This window comes from Notothenia coriiceps, unplaced genomic scaffold (assembly GCF_000735185.1).
Source record: "Notothenia coriiceps isolate Sejong01 unplaced genomic scaffold, NC01 NC01_scaffold00006742, whole genome shotgun sequence".
Lineage (NCBI taxonomy): Eukaryota > Metazoa > Chordata > Actinopteri > Perciformes > Nototheniidae > Notothenia > Notothenia coriiceps.
The window spans coordinates 34,570-47,884 of record NW_011339443.1 but is presented as its reverse complement, the minus strand read 5'-3'; positions in this window follow the sequence as shown (position 1 = coordinate 47,884).

The window sequence follows — 13,315 nt, the reverse complement described above, 5'->3', positions numbered from 1 at the left end:
TTGTTCAGAAATCGTGTGTGTGTGTGTGTGTGTGTGTTTGTGTGTGTGTGTTTTGGGGTTCTGTTCCAGGGATTGGGGTCCCTGGCTGTGGTAATGGGACCGATGGAGCTGAAAGCGAGGGATGAACTGGGGATAAGGGATGGATAAATGAAAGGATGGAACTGTGCACATTGCCCAAGGAGCTCTGCACTGATTGGCTCAGTGACCGCATGTGTGTGTCTTTGTGTGTGTCTTTTTGTGTGTCTGTGTATGCGTTGCTATGTGAGTATGTATCCCTGCAGATGTGAACAGCTTAGCTATTTCCTCAGCGGACCAATTAAATGAAGGGAGTTTGGTCCCCATGTGTGAAAGCCTCCTTCTGGTAATAGGAGCTTGATTAGTGGGTGTATTAAATGTGTTTTAACCTATGTGACTGTGTGCATGTGCACTTGTGTGTACGCTGGGTGTGGAAGAGACGGATTAGACTTGGCTTCCAGTGATTTGTGTGGTTATATGTGTATGTTTGAGCCTCGGTCGTGAAGTGATGCTAATTCAGCTAAGGCAGCCCCAAAGAGGAAAAGCCAAATCCCATCCCTCTACTTAATGGGATGCAAATGGATTCCTACTTTGTTGTTCGTAACAGAGATTTACCCATCAGAACATTGTTTTGCAACTAGGTCAGCGGGATAAGACAGACAGAGATTTGGAGCTAAAGGCGAAGAAACACTTATCGTGTATTCCTTCCAACAGCGTCTTTATCCAACAAAGGCGTGATGTTAGAACCACTAACCTCAGTAATGGAGAGAGATGATGAAAGTGTGATGGGGCGAGCGGGAAAAAGGGAAGGAGGAGAAGAAAAAGCTAAAGATGGAGAGAGGGCAAAAGGAGTGAGGTGAGGCCTGCTTCTGAGCACCACTCCTGGGAGCCTAAATGCTTCCTCATCAGTAAACAGTGAATAATTCATCTAGTTACCATAGAGAGCACACACTCACACCCACACACACACACACACACACACACACACACACACACACACACACATTTATACATGTGCGAGGACACACGCAACGACACAGCAAAAATCATATTCAAGTCACAGACAGGTCCAGTGTGGAGCTTTTATTATTCACTAGCTTATGAACTCTGTGGGACCCTTCACTGTTTGACTGGCTGCATGTGTACATGTGTGTGGTGTGTGTGTGTGTGTGTGTGTGTGTGTGTGTGTGTGTGTGTGTGTGTGTGTGTGTGTGTGTTTGCTTGTGTGTATCCGCGGCGTGATGGAGTTTCAGTTTTCAGAATAAGGGTGGAAAAGAGGACAGAGAGTGAGGCACGCAACATTCCCTATCCGTAACCCTGAGGCATTCACACACACACACACACACACACACACACACACACACACACACACACACACACACACACACACACACACACACACACACACACACACACACACACACACACACACACACACGCACACACACAAACAGATGACAGAGAGTTGACCGTTCTGGTTTTATCCCAGAAACAAATATACATTCCTCCATTTCTCAGGACCTCCTGTGTATATTACAAACAGACATTTCTCACATATGCATATACATACACAAACACACCTCTTCCACACACACACACACACACACACACACACACACACACACACACACACACACACACACACACATACCGTCTTTAATTCATATTTGTCATGAGTAATAGCTGGATGTCTTTGTGGAATACTGCTGCGTGCTGGAGAATAGAAGAGCAATATTTGATTTCATTTCCATAACACCAGCCTGTGAATTACTATTATGCTAATGTTGTTGTGGGGCTCCCGTGTACGCCTAGGTGCCAGCCTCACTTTTTTTTTGTAGACTGAAAGGAAAACACATCGAAACACAATAAGCTGCGGAATAATCAATGGTAAACAGTTTACAGAAGCGGCTCCCGTTGTCGCACTTTCTCATTATTTGATCAAAGCAGTATCTCACATTTAAAAAACAAATCCAAATATGAAGCAGAAGGCTGTGACATGGTAATGAGGTACAAGAGGAGGAAATGGGTTTTGTCTCTGGGTAATTTCAGTCCTGCATGGGTGTGTATGTGTGCTGTTTGAGATGACTGATTTGTCCGACCATAACCTCTGCCCCAGAATGCAATGGACACCTGTCTTCCCACGCAAGATCCTCCAGGACCCTCCCGTTCAATGCAGGCCTGATTTATTAGACCCCAAGGGCTCCCTCTCTCTCTCTCCTTCTCTTTCTGTCTCATACTCTTTCTCACTCGCTCTCCCTCTAACACACACACTTACATTCACAGACAACCCTCAACCTGAAGGGCCATAGAGAGAAAAGAGAGAAATGGCTCCTGTCATTTTTTCTCTTTTAACTGGGGCTCTGCAGCCGACTCTGTCACAAAGCCCCCGAGGGGAGGACATCAAACAAAGGGAAAAACCTTTCACACTTTATTGTCTTTTACCAAAGAGAGCTCATATCTTTACTCTGACTCTCTTACTCTGTCTTCCTTTTTTTAAACCCACATATTCATCTTCTTTCCCCTTTTCCGTGGCCTCTGCAGATCTCTTTCTATATCTATATTTTACAACGTTTGACATTTTGACAATGCCCTTCGAGTGTGCCAACTTGTCAAAAATACAGAGAGGGCACAGAGGGAAATAAGAGGGAGGAGAGAGACTGCCGAGTAGGAGAGATACAGACTCGGAGTTGGACAAGAGAGAGTTGGACAGATGCTCTTGAATCTAAACAGAAGAGTCAGATCAGGTGTTTGAAGAGAGGAGGTGCAAGGTAGGAAGCGTCACCTGCACAGAAAGAAAACCTTGTGTAAAAATGCACAAAAATCAATCTCCAAATAAAACACGAAACAATTTAAAGACACTGGAAGAATCACAAGTTTTGTATGAATTGCCAAGTTTTATTCATGCATATATTTTAATGGGCTTGAATATCAACACATAACTTATTTCAGTTTTTTCCTATATGCTCTCACAAGGCCACATTTACTGTAAAGGCTCTTGTGCAGTTTCTCTTTCAACTGAAACGTAGCAGGAGCGTCAGATGTTCTCACTGTCATGCAGAATTTTACCAGACATATCTTGAGTTTCCACTTGCAAAGTTTTTTTAAGTATTTCAGTAAAAATTAATATTTGATATGCAGGGATAGAGAGGACAGCAAATTGAGCTGCTAGAGGTTACCAGATATATTTATTTTTCAAGACAAGGAAACATATCCTTTATGTGATATACTAGTGATTCCTACAATTACAATCATTACTCAAAAGCAAAAGTAGTTAGTTAAATTAAATCACTGTTTGTCACCCAACTCTATCACTTGTGCCTTTAATATAACTTGAAATCCTCCACAGTCACGGGTCACATCTAATGTATTTAACAATTGTAAACATAATGCTTTAGCAAAAACCCAGCCAACGTTAATACACTTTCATTGCACAATCAGGTGGGGTTGATCCTAATGCCAACAGATGAAAGTATTGCAATATTGATATGCTTGCAGTATTATGAACTGGGTGTCTGCAGCCACAATCTGAGTCCTTTTTATGATGGAGTAGTCACATAAATGCAATATTTTGTCAGTGAGCCTGACACTGACTGGTTGTTTTAGGACTTTTTTGACAAGCTAATCTGTTTGAAATATTGCAGGGAGTACTGTTAGAGTCAGGCGCAGCCACAGAGAGCTGTTGGATGAAGAGCTGCAGGCTCCAAACCTCCAACCTCTAAGCAACGGCACCAACTACCTTCACTGTCGCAGTCCTGCAGGCTCAGTCCATGTGCAGCATAAAATCAAATCATGGTTGCTTTTAGAATGATTGAAAAAGTCCAATGCATTTTTTTTAATTAAAACTACTAGGCAAAGTTGTTGCTGCCATTGCTATGCTGGGTCTTGTGGAATTAACCAAATGTCCTGTTCCCACCATTCAATAGTGTGTCATGTAAAAACTTTAGAGATTCTCAGAAAAAGGAATGGTAATTGTGTTTAAAACAGGACTATCACTGGATTTGAGTCTTTAGAATTCCCTCTGTAGGACTCTGTAGTCTTATCATCCTGATTGTAGTTGCAGTGTCAGAAACATTTAGGCTGAATCAGTTTCTATAGATAAGAAAAGGTTTTAGCTGGATATGTTCAGATTTCTCTTCTAAAACAGACAGAATAAAATATCTGCAAGATATACAGAAATAGAGCAGCTTATTAAACTTTGCTAAGCTTAGTTAATCTTACATCATGATATTATCATACCAAGTTTTTGGCTTGTGGCTCTGGAACAGGAACATATTCATGCTTTTATCAATAATGTAAAATAACTGTCCTTTCCCAGGCTGAATATAATACTGTGAAATTAAAATTTAAAAAAGAGCCCCTTGATGTTTCTCCCAGCTACGCATGCGAGTCTGTGTGTCTTTGTGCGTGAGTGCAAAGTGAGAGAAATATGAACACACAAGAAACACAGTTGTGTTTTTACTGACAGACTAACGGATCACAAGTCCAACGAGGAGTTACAGAAGCACGCACGCACACACACACACACACACACACACACACACACACACACACACACACACACACACACACACACACACACACACACACACAAGTAGGACCAGGGCAGGGGTTAAAACAAATGGCTTGGAGCGACCTTCATCTGCAGTAACTGTTTCCCTGTGGACTTCCTGCCCTTTTCCAGCCGGCAGAATTTCTCTTAGAGAAGATGCTCGCAGCGTCATTATTTTCATCTTCCATGCAGGAGTGGGAGCCCTTCAGGAAGCAAATGGCTCGACACAGCTGGTATCTTCTGGTCTGAGTTGGGGGTAGGCTAATCAATACCATTGAAGAAGATCAATCCTGCTGTGTGTGTCCCACTGGTTCAACACTGTGTGTATGTATGTGTGTGTCATTTCCCAAGTGGTCATACTGTGTGAGTTGTTATGAGGCCTAATGGGAGACCTCATGACGTCTGCCGTTAGGAGATAAATTCTGTCCAAACACTTAGTTTACTGTACAATGTTATTGGCTGTTGGAGCCTGAACACACACACAGTTTTTTTGATAGCGTGCATTGGTGTGTTTTGTCCTTGAAAACTACACTTTTTTGGTCTGTGTGTATATCTGTGTGTGAGTGCATGTGTAAGAAGGTTACCCAGGTGCACTGCCTGAAGGTTGGTGGGTTAATAGGGTGTGTGTGTGTGTGTGTGTGTGTGTGTGTGTGTGTGTGTGTGTGTGTGTGTGTGTGTGTGTGTGTGTGTGTGTGTGTTTGTGTTTGAGTGAAGGGATGACAGGGCGTGTCAGGAGGATTCTTCTCCCAAAATCCCAGAACACAAAATAAGGTCAAATTCAAAATATCGTGTCAGAGGGAAAAAAAGGAGAAAGAAAGAGCTGGAAGGTATTTTTATGTAAATTACGATCATGCTCTATATTAGAAATGTAGAATTGAAACAGGACATTTCAGTTAATATTCTCTTGACAATACATACTTGAGGTTTTGTGAATGTGAAACATTGAAAATCACGCATTTGAAACACTGTTTCCATTGTGTGTTAGTCGGAGTAGCTCTGTTTCAGTAGGAGTAGTACTCTGTATTGACTGAGTGCAATGTTGGCACAGATGCAATCAAATATTAAACACTGTTTTCTCAAAGGTTGAAACCCAATATTTGTCTTACTAAACTATGAATTGTAAAACTTTTCTTTTAAGACATGGCTCTGCTTTTGCTGATATGTTTTCTTACTTTTCCTGATTTTTCAAAACTATTATTTAAAATGTGCTCAACAATTGTATGAAGGCAGAACCAAAGAGAGAGAGGTAGAGAGGAAAAGGAGACACACTTCAAATGACAGAGTGAGTGAAATAGAAACAAAGAGAGAGAGAGACACCTGCGAGACCCTTTACCTCCTCTGCTCCGTTATTCCGTTTAGCCCTCTGGTGATTGGGCGTGTGTGTGTGGGCGGGAATGGGAGCTTGTAAAATAACAGGGGAGCAGTTTCACACACACCCACCCACCCACCCACCCACCCACAAACACACACACACACACACACACACACACACACACACACGTGCAGAGACAATGGTGTCTGAATATTTCTCAACACACAGGCAGTGAGGAAAGCAGGATAAAGCACATCTGCAAATATTTGATGGTTCCATCTGAATAAGCCATCAGTGGGAACTGTGTGTGACGTGTGTTACTTCTTAGTTTGAGCAGATGTATGTATTGCGGCACTGAGCTAATGTTTCTCCACAAGCTTGTTATAAAACATAGAAAAGATCTTGGACCAGATTTTACATCTCGATAAAACATTCATTATAAATCCTTCTCATTTAATTAGCCCTTCTGAATATCAGATTGCAGCAATGCTTCATGCTGATAAATGGGTAGTCATCAATGCTAATTTCTGTGGTCTTTTGTTAAACCGGAGTGAAATTAGAAAGTCAGACGTTGAAATTAGTCCTGATGGATGACGTCTACTGGAGTTTGATCATGGAGCCATGTGCTACTTTCATTAAACAGGGCTGCTTTCATCTGTCATGCCACAAACACCAAACGAGCATTCTCAGTTCAGTGATGTGGTAAATAAATCCTGATTTGTGTACACGCGGGTCCCACACACTGTCCCTGCTGGCCAGTTATTTGTATATATTTTTATTCCTGTCTGCCCGCATTCTGATTCAATGTTTACTGCATCACAATGCATTTTTTATGATGCAAATATGAATTCAAAAACTTTCAAAGTTTTACTTTTCATCTCAAGAGGGAACACTGGCCTAGATTATACTCCCTTTAATCACCACATTTGTTTAGCCACATTTCTATCTCCAACAGCCAGATTGTTTGCTGAATTAGTTTTTGGCCGCTGCCCCCCACCCTTCACCCGGCCTGGGTGGGCCCGCCTGCAGGGTGCCAAGCAGGGTGTCTGTGGCCAGTGATGTGAATTGACATGCTGTTTAAAAATGGATCCATCTAAATTATTCAGTCTGTTATTTTAGTGTCAGCATTCAGTGATGATCTCTGGTTGTCACGGAAACATAGTCCCCTGATCCCGAGGCCACAGCTGAGCCCCCAGAATAAAAAAAGAGAGAAAGAGAAGCACCAGCATGATTATTTCCACTGAGAATGAGGTGAAAATAAATACAGTCACACTAAGTCAAAATGTGAACGAAATAAAAGTCTTCCTAGAGAGAGACAAAGGCTATATTTATGTGACCACTAGCGGTGAGACACAGGGGCCGTGAAAATGATATAAAATGTTATGTAGTGTGTACAGCCAGTGTGGGTGTACATGAAATATAACACTTTCCTGAAGCTGAAGACATGCAATTCTCTATCCCACACACACACACACACACACACACACACACACACACACACACACACACACACACACACACACACACACACACACACACTGGATGGATGGATCCTGGGCTGTGTCGGCCAGCTTTATGGATCTCCAGTGAGACATGAACACATGGAACAGTCATCAAGCTTCCAGCTGCTGGTGTGGAGTTTCTCTCCAACTGTGTGATGAGAGGCTGCATCTGGGGGCTGCCACCTCACACACACTGGACACTTGTGTGCAAAGCAAAATCCCTGTTCATTGTCAGGAAGTATGTGCATTTGTCTTAAGTCTGTGTACAGTTAACATTTCTTCAGCGATCAGGCTGTTGAGGCGGAGGAACGGCTGCAGGGACAGCTGGGGAATCAGACGGTTATTCTCTCCTCCACCTAAACGCTGGGTTTACACGCTGCCCAAAGCCCAGACACACAGCGCTCCTGTGCCAAGACGAGCATGCATATGCATGCAATCATGCACGCATATGCACAAAGAACTCTTGCACAGATTGCCTCATACATTTCAGGTCATTTCATCATCTGTTAGTTATTTTATTCCTAAGCAATCACCTTAAACAAACAATGATAATTCACTCATTGATTTATTCTGGAAGAGAGGCTCTTGTTTACATTTTTGTTCCTGTTCAGGCGGCTTATTTTTGATATATTATGGAACCGCCTTTTTCAGTTCATTACGCACTCGCTCAGCAGCGTTTTGGGCCCTATTTAACCAGACACATTGACAAACTCAGTACTGATTCTCTAAGAAGCATCAACACCCAGATATTCTGTACATTCACAATAGGAACTGTACAAACCAGTGTACATGTTGAGATGCCGGTTAAAGCAGAAACTGTCACAGGGAGGAATTCTTCCTAAATGTTGTGCAGCACTAGAAAGCTAGACTCCTGTGTTTTCAGTGCCAGGAGTTTCATTAAAAATGTCTCAACTTCTTTCAGTTACATTTACACAAATACATGTTTTACTCATCACTTGAGGTGCTGTGTGCCTCAGCCCAGGACAGCAGGGATATGTTAATTCCCGCAGCAGCCATTTGGAGAAACGACGCCTGCTGTCTTCACAGTGTGACTCCAAATCCCAGTATCCCTATCGCATTTTATCCCTACCTGTCAGCAGATGAGAGCTCTATACACCTGCGGCAACCTGCGATGGTGTGTCTGCGTGTGTTAGTGTGTGTCTGTGTGTGTTTGTGTGTGCCCACCGAGGATCTTGCTGTGCAAGCATATTCACAGCCAACATTTCTGACAAGCCTAATGAATCTCGGGAGAACCGCTACCTGCCAGCTCTCTCTTGTTCTGTCTTGTCTTCATTGTTCTCTCACTCTGTTTTCTCCCTCTTGTTTTCTTCCCTCCCGCTCCCCCCTCCTTGTTGTTTGTCTGCCTGAACCGACGCTAATTCTCTGAGTGTGGTGGGTCTCGCCTCCATCAGCTAACAAGCCTCCCTTATCTGTTATGGGTTCACATCTTACATATCCCCATTATCTCTTAAGTAAATGGTCCGAGAGAGACCTTGCTTTTATTCATTATGTGGATTAGATGAACCTTTCTCACAACAGTGCCGACCGATGCTTTGGTTCTCAACTTCAGCTGTGTGTGAGAAGAAGCCTCCTTCCAGCGAGGACACTTTAATTAGACTTACCCATGCAGTATTAGTCATGCTTGAGCTCCCCTTGTCTATCCCCAATCCATTACCTATGCTTGAGGAGGCCTTGTTAGTTGAACATCGAGTAATTACACAACATTATGATACATAGGCCTCATCTTGCCGTAATCGCAGTAATTAGGGAAGTTAAGTCAGTCTGTAAGAGCAAGGAGGCAGAAGAACCACGAAGTGTGGAGAACAAAAGATTTAGATTCACTCCGTCTAGCATGCACCTTACATGTCCTTCAAAATACACACACTTGCACAGACACACACATTCATACATCTCACATGTCAGTTAGAAAGTTGTGACTGCATCACTGATCTGTTGCCTTGCATGAACTGGGGTGCGGGGGTGGGGGTGCACACACACAGAGCATGAGTAATGAAACGCTTCACACTCATTTGGCTTTTGCACTTCAAATGAGATTGGCACGGTGCAGCGTCTAAAACACAACCATTAGATCTATAATGACTCCACAGCCTACTCCCCGTGGACTGACTGCACACACACATACACACACTCTCTCTCTCTCTCCCAGCCCCCCAAATAGTCCATGTATTATGCATTCCACCCATCTGCCACTCTGTGAGCACTCTATCCCAAGGGGAAGAGAGGGGAGGAGAGGGGGAGGAAAAGAGGGGGAGGCACTCACAGCTGGATATAGGGGGAGAGAGTGTTTCCATCCACCTGTTTTAGCCACGTTTTCATTCTGCGCTTAAAAAACCCTGGATTCACAACAAACCATCTCAAAATGTTGCAATTGTTTTCACACTGAGTTAAACAATGTGTTGTATTGATAAAAGCAATATGTGAGAAGTAGAATAGACCTAAGTTATCCTGATGCTAAAGGAATGGCAAAGGAACGGCAGCATTTGACGTCTTTAGATCTCTGTGGAGCGATGAGAGGACGGGGATGTTCCTCCAAAATACATCACACAAACACAAATTACATTTTTCCATTCAATTTAGCTAAATGTTTTCTAAATGTTTTCTCAACCATCTCTCTCTTAATTGTAACATTTGGTTTAATAACACCTGACTGGGGAATTAATCTAATATGATGACAAACTCATAAAATGTACCGTTTATTTGTATTTATGGTTTTGGTTCAGATTTGCACATTTGAATGGAAACCTGCCAACACTCCCTCTCTCTTTCTCTCTCTATTCTTTTTTTTTTCACACACACACACACACACACACACACACACACACACACAACACAACACAACACACACACACACACACACACACACACACACACACACACACACACACACACACACACACACACACACACACACACACTGCTGCAGACACAATGTGAATTACAGTGCTGTAGTCTTTTTTAAATGTGTGTTTCTTTGCATCACTGGATTGTCATGCAGCACCTTCTCCATCGGGCCTGGTAACCATGGAGACACCATCGCCTGTCTAAAGAGTTGGAATATGCAAATATGAACAACAATTGATGGATGGAATACAGAAGGTGGGGGTGGGGGGTGCATGCAGGTATGATCCTGAGCTATAACATGATGTTAAATCCCACTCACCATGTCAGTGTGTGACAGTGATCAGCACCATCTTAATGCTCAGTGCTGCCCTATGTGTGCATCCCTCCTGGAACATCTCCTTCTAGGTGCAACATTAATTAACAACCCCCATCCCCTGCAAAATAATAAATAAAATCCTTTCCCTTGGCAATGCTATAATAACCTTTTTTTGCAGCATGGCTATGGCATGTCGAGACAGAGAAAGGGAAGGAGGGGGACAGAGAGGGAGGATCTGTTGATATGTAATGACAATGACGCCCTTTGGAGAGGGAAAAACACAACAGCTGATGCATTCACATAAAAAAAAAAAAAACACACACCGTTTACCGACAGCTTTACCGTTAACGAAGTCAAAGGGAGGTTGTCCGACTTACCATTTCGGGGTTTAGCCGTGCTAAAATGGCGAAGGTGGACAGTCTGTCACACACGCATTTGGTTCTGAAGGAGTCGACTAGCACGGCTTTGCAGCCCCTGGCAGACCAGGATCCCAGCAGAGAGGAGCTACACGGGAGAGAAACACACACACACGCACACGCACGCACACGCACACACACACACACACACACACACACACACACACACACACACACACACACACACACACACACACACACACACACACACACACACACACACACACACACACACAGAGAGAGCGATGCGGTGAATTCAGAGGCAGCCCCGGCAAAAGAGAAAACAGCGGTTCAAATCCCACCGCGTTACATCGGCTATTTAATCCACTTTACATCTCCGCCGGTAGCACAGGCGCGGAGAGGAGCGGCGAGAGGAGCGGCTATACGCGGTGTGAGGAGCGGCGAGAAGAGCGGCGAGAGGAGAGCCGGGACCACACTTCCGACTGCCCCACACATTTAATGTGATTATTTGAATAGAAATATTCACAATAGTTATCAGGATTATTATTATTTATTATGGGTGCCTTCATTAGCACTTTTATTTGTTGCTGTTAAATGTCAGGTAAAACAGACTAAGACTGACAACGACTTCCTGTTAGAGCTTTTTTATTCATCACACTGTCAAATGCCCCACTGATTTACTATTATTATTATTAATTATTATTATTATAATAGACGTTGTAGTGTAAGTACTTTATTTTTATTTTTATTAATATTACCCACAATTACTATCCGACTTTATCCAACGATGATATAATACCCCTCATTGGTATTATTAATAATAAAACAACCATTTATTTGCTTTGTTATTCCCCTTTGTATGCATATTTTTGAAGAATTGTCACATGGTGCCTTGATTAGCACTTTATTAAAATCAATTGGAGCAGTCAAAGCCTGAAAACATGTTTTCTTCACTTCATTGCCAACTACCCCACCAATTTACTTTATTTGTATCCTTTTATTATTATTATTATTATAGACGTTGTCCTATTATTAAGTTAGTGGCTGCATATTAAATTACTATAATACATTTTTAAATAAATATGACCCATAATTATCATCTGTATTATTATATAAACAAACTTTTATTATTTATAATTTGAAAAATCCCTATACCTACGAAGGGAATCACAAAGCGAAGGGATTGTGAGTTGATTAGCGCTTTTATCTTTTTGTTAAATATCATATTAGTGAAATAAAAAACACCTTATTAACATTATACTGGCATTCCATTCCATTGCTCATAATATTGTGGAGGAAAAGACGCTTCAGAACCCCCCCCCGCTGGAAACAGGTTTATCTGTGTTCTTACCACAAAAACCCAAATAATTGATGATGGTTAGTTGGGAATGGTTAAGAATACGTTAAACATCTTTCCTGGTGGCCTGAACTTTCCAAATTAGACATTTGTAGAAGTGGAAGACAAAGTTATTTGACATTTGTATAATTTCCTGTTGAAAAATGTAGATTGTGTTAATTATGACGAGTAATGACTTTTGCACTAATAGTGTATACTCGAGTATTAGTGGTAATATTGAATAGGGACACAGTTCTTCTCCATCATCATCACTTCACTGTTTAGAGTGGTGCATAGTCTTTTGTTGATGAATCAAAGCAGTTCGACATACGATATAATTGATATTTCTCGCAATTATTCAGAGAAACTAAATTAAGACAGTTTCCTGATACAGACTGGCCCTACATTACTCTGCTCCAGTGCACAGAAAAATTAAGCAAATATGTAAAAGTGATGAAAAACCAACCAAGTCTTATGAATTAACCACATGGCAGAAACAGGCGATAGACTTCAATTCTCTTCCAACAAATGTACATCCACTTGATTGACTTAAATTAGCAGACTTGTGCAGCACGCAGGTTTGGACTTTAACTTGTACTCGGGTCATGGAATCCTAATTAATTTGTTAGACACTGATAATAGGAAGCTCTTGAAATGTCAATAGTGTTGCATTTTCAAAAGAAGCTCAGAGGAACCCAAAGAGTCCACACAGACTAAAGGTCCTTACACACCAAACTGACACCAACAAACACCAAAGAACACGTCCCGACGGAACGTCGCCTCATGTCTCCTGCGTCTTGGCCATGTGTTGCACGCGTGATATAAACAAACAACAAATAACGTGTGCGTTCCATTTTCACTCTACAGCGAGAAGCTCATGGGGCTTTCCCGAACCTGTGTCGAGAGCTGGAGTTAAATGAAATCTCATATTTGCCTTCTTAATAGTTTGTTTGGGTCCCTCACTTCCGTTTCGCTTCTCATGCACTGATTCGCTAAGCTGAACAGCCAATAAGAGTGATTTATTTTGCCGACTGCCTTTGGCCGAC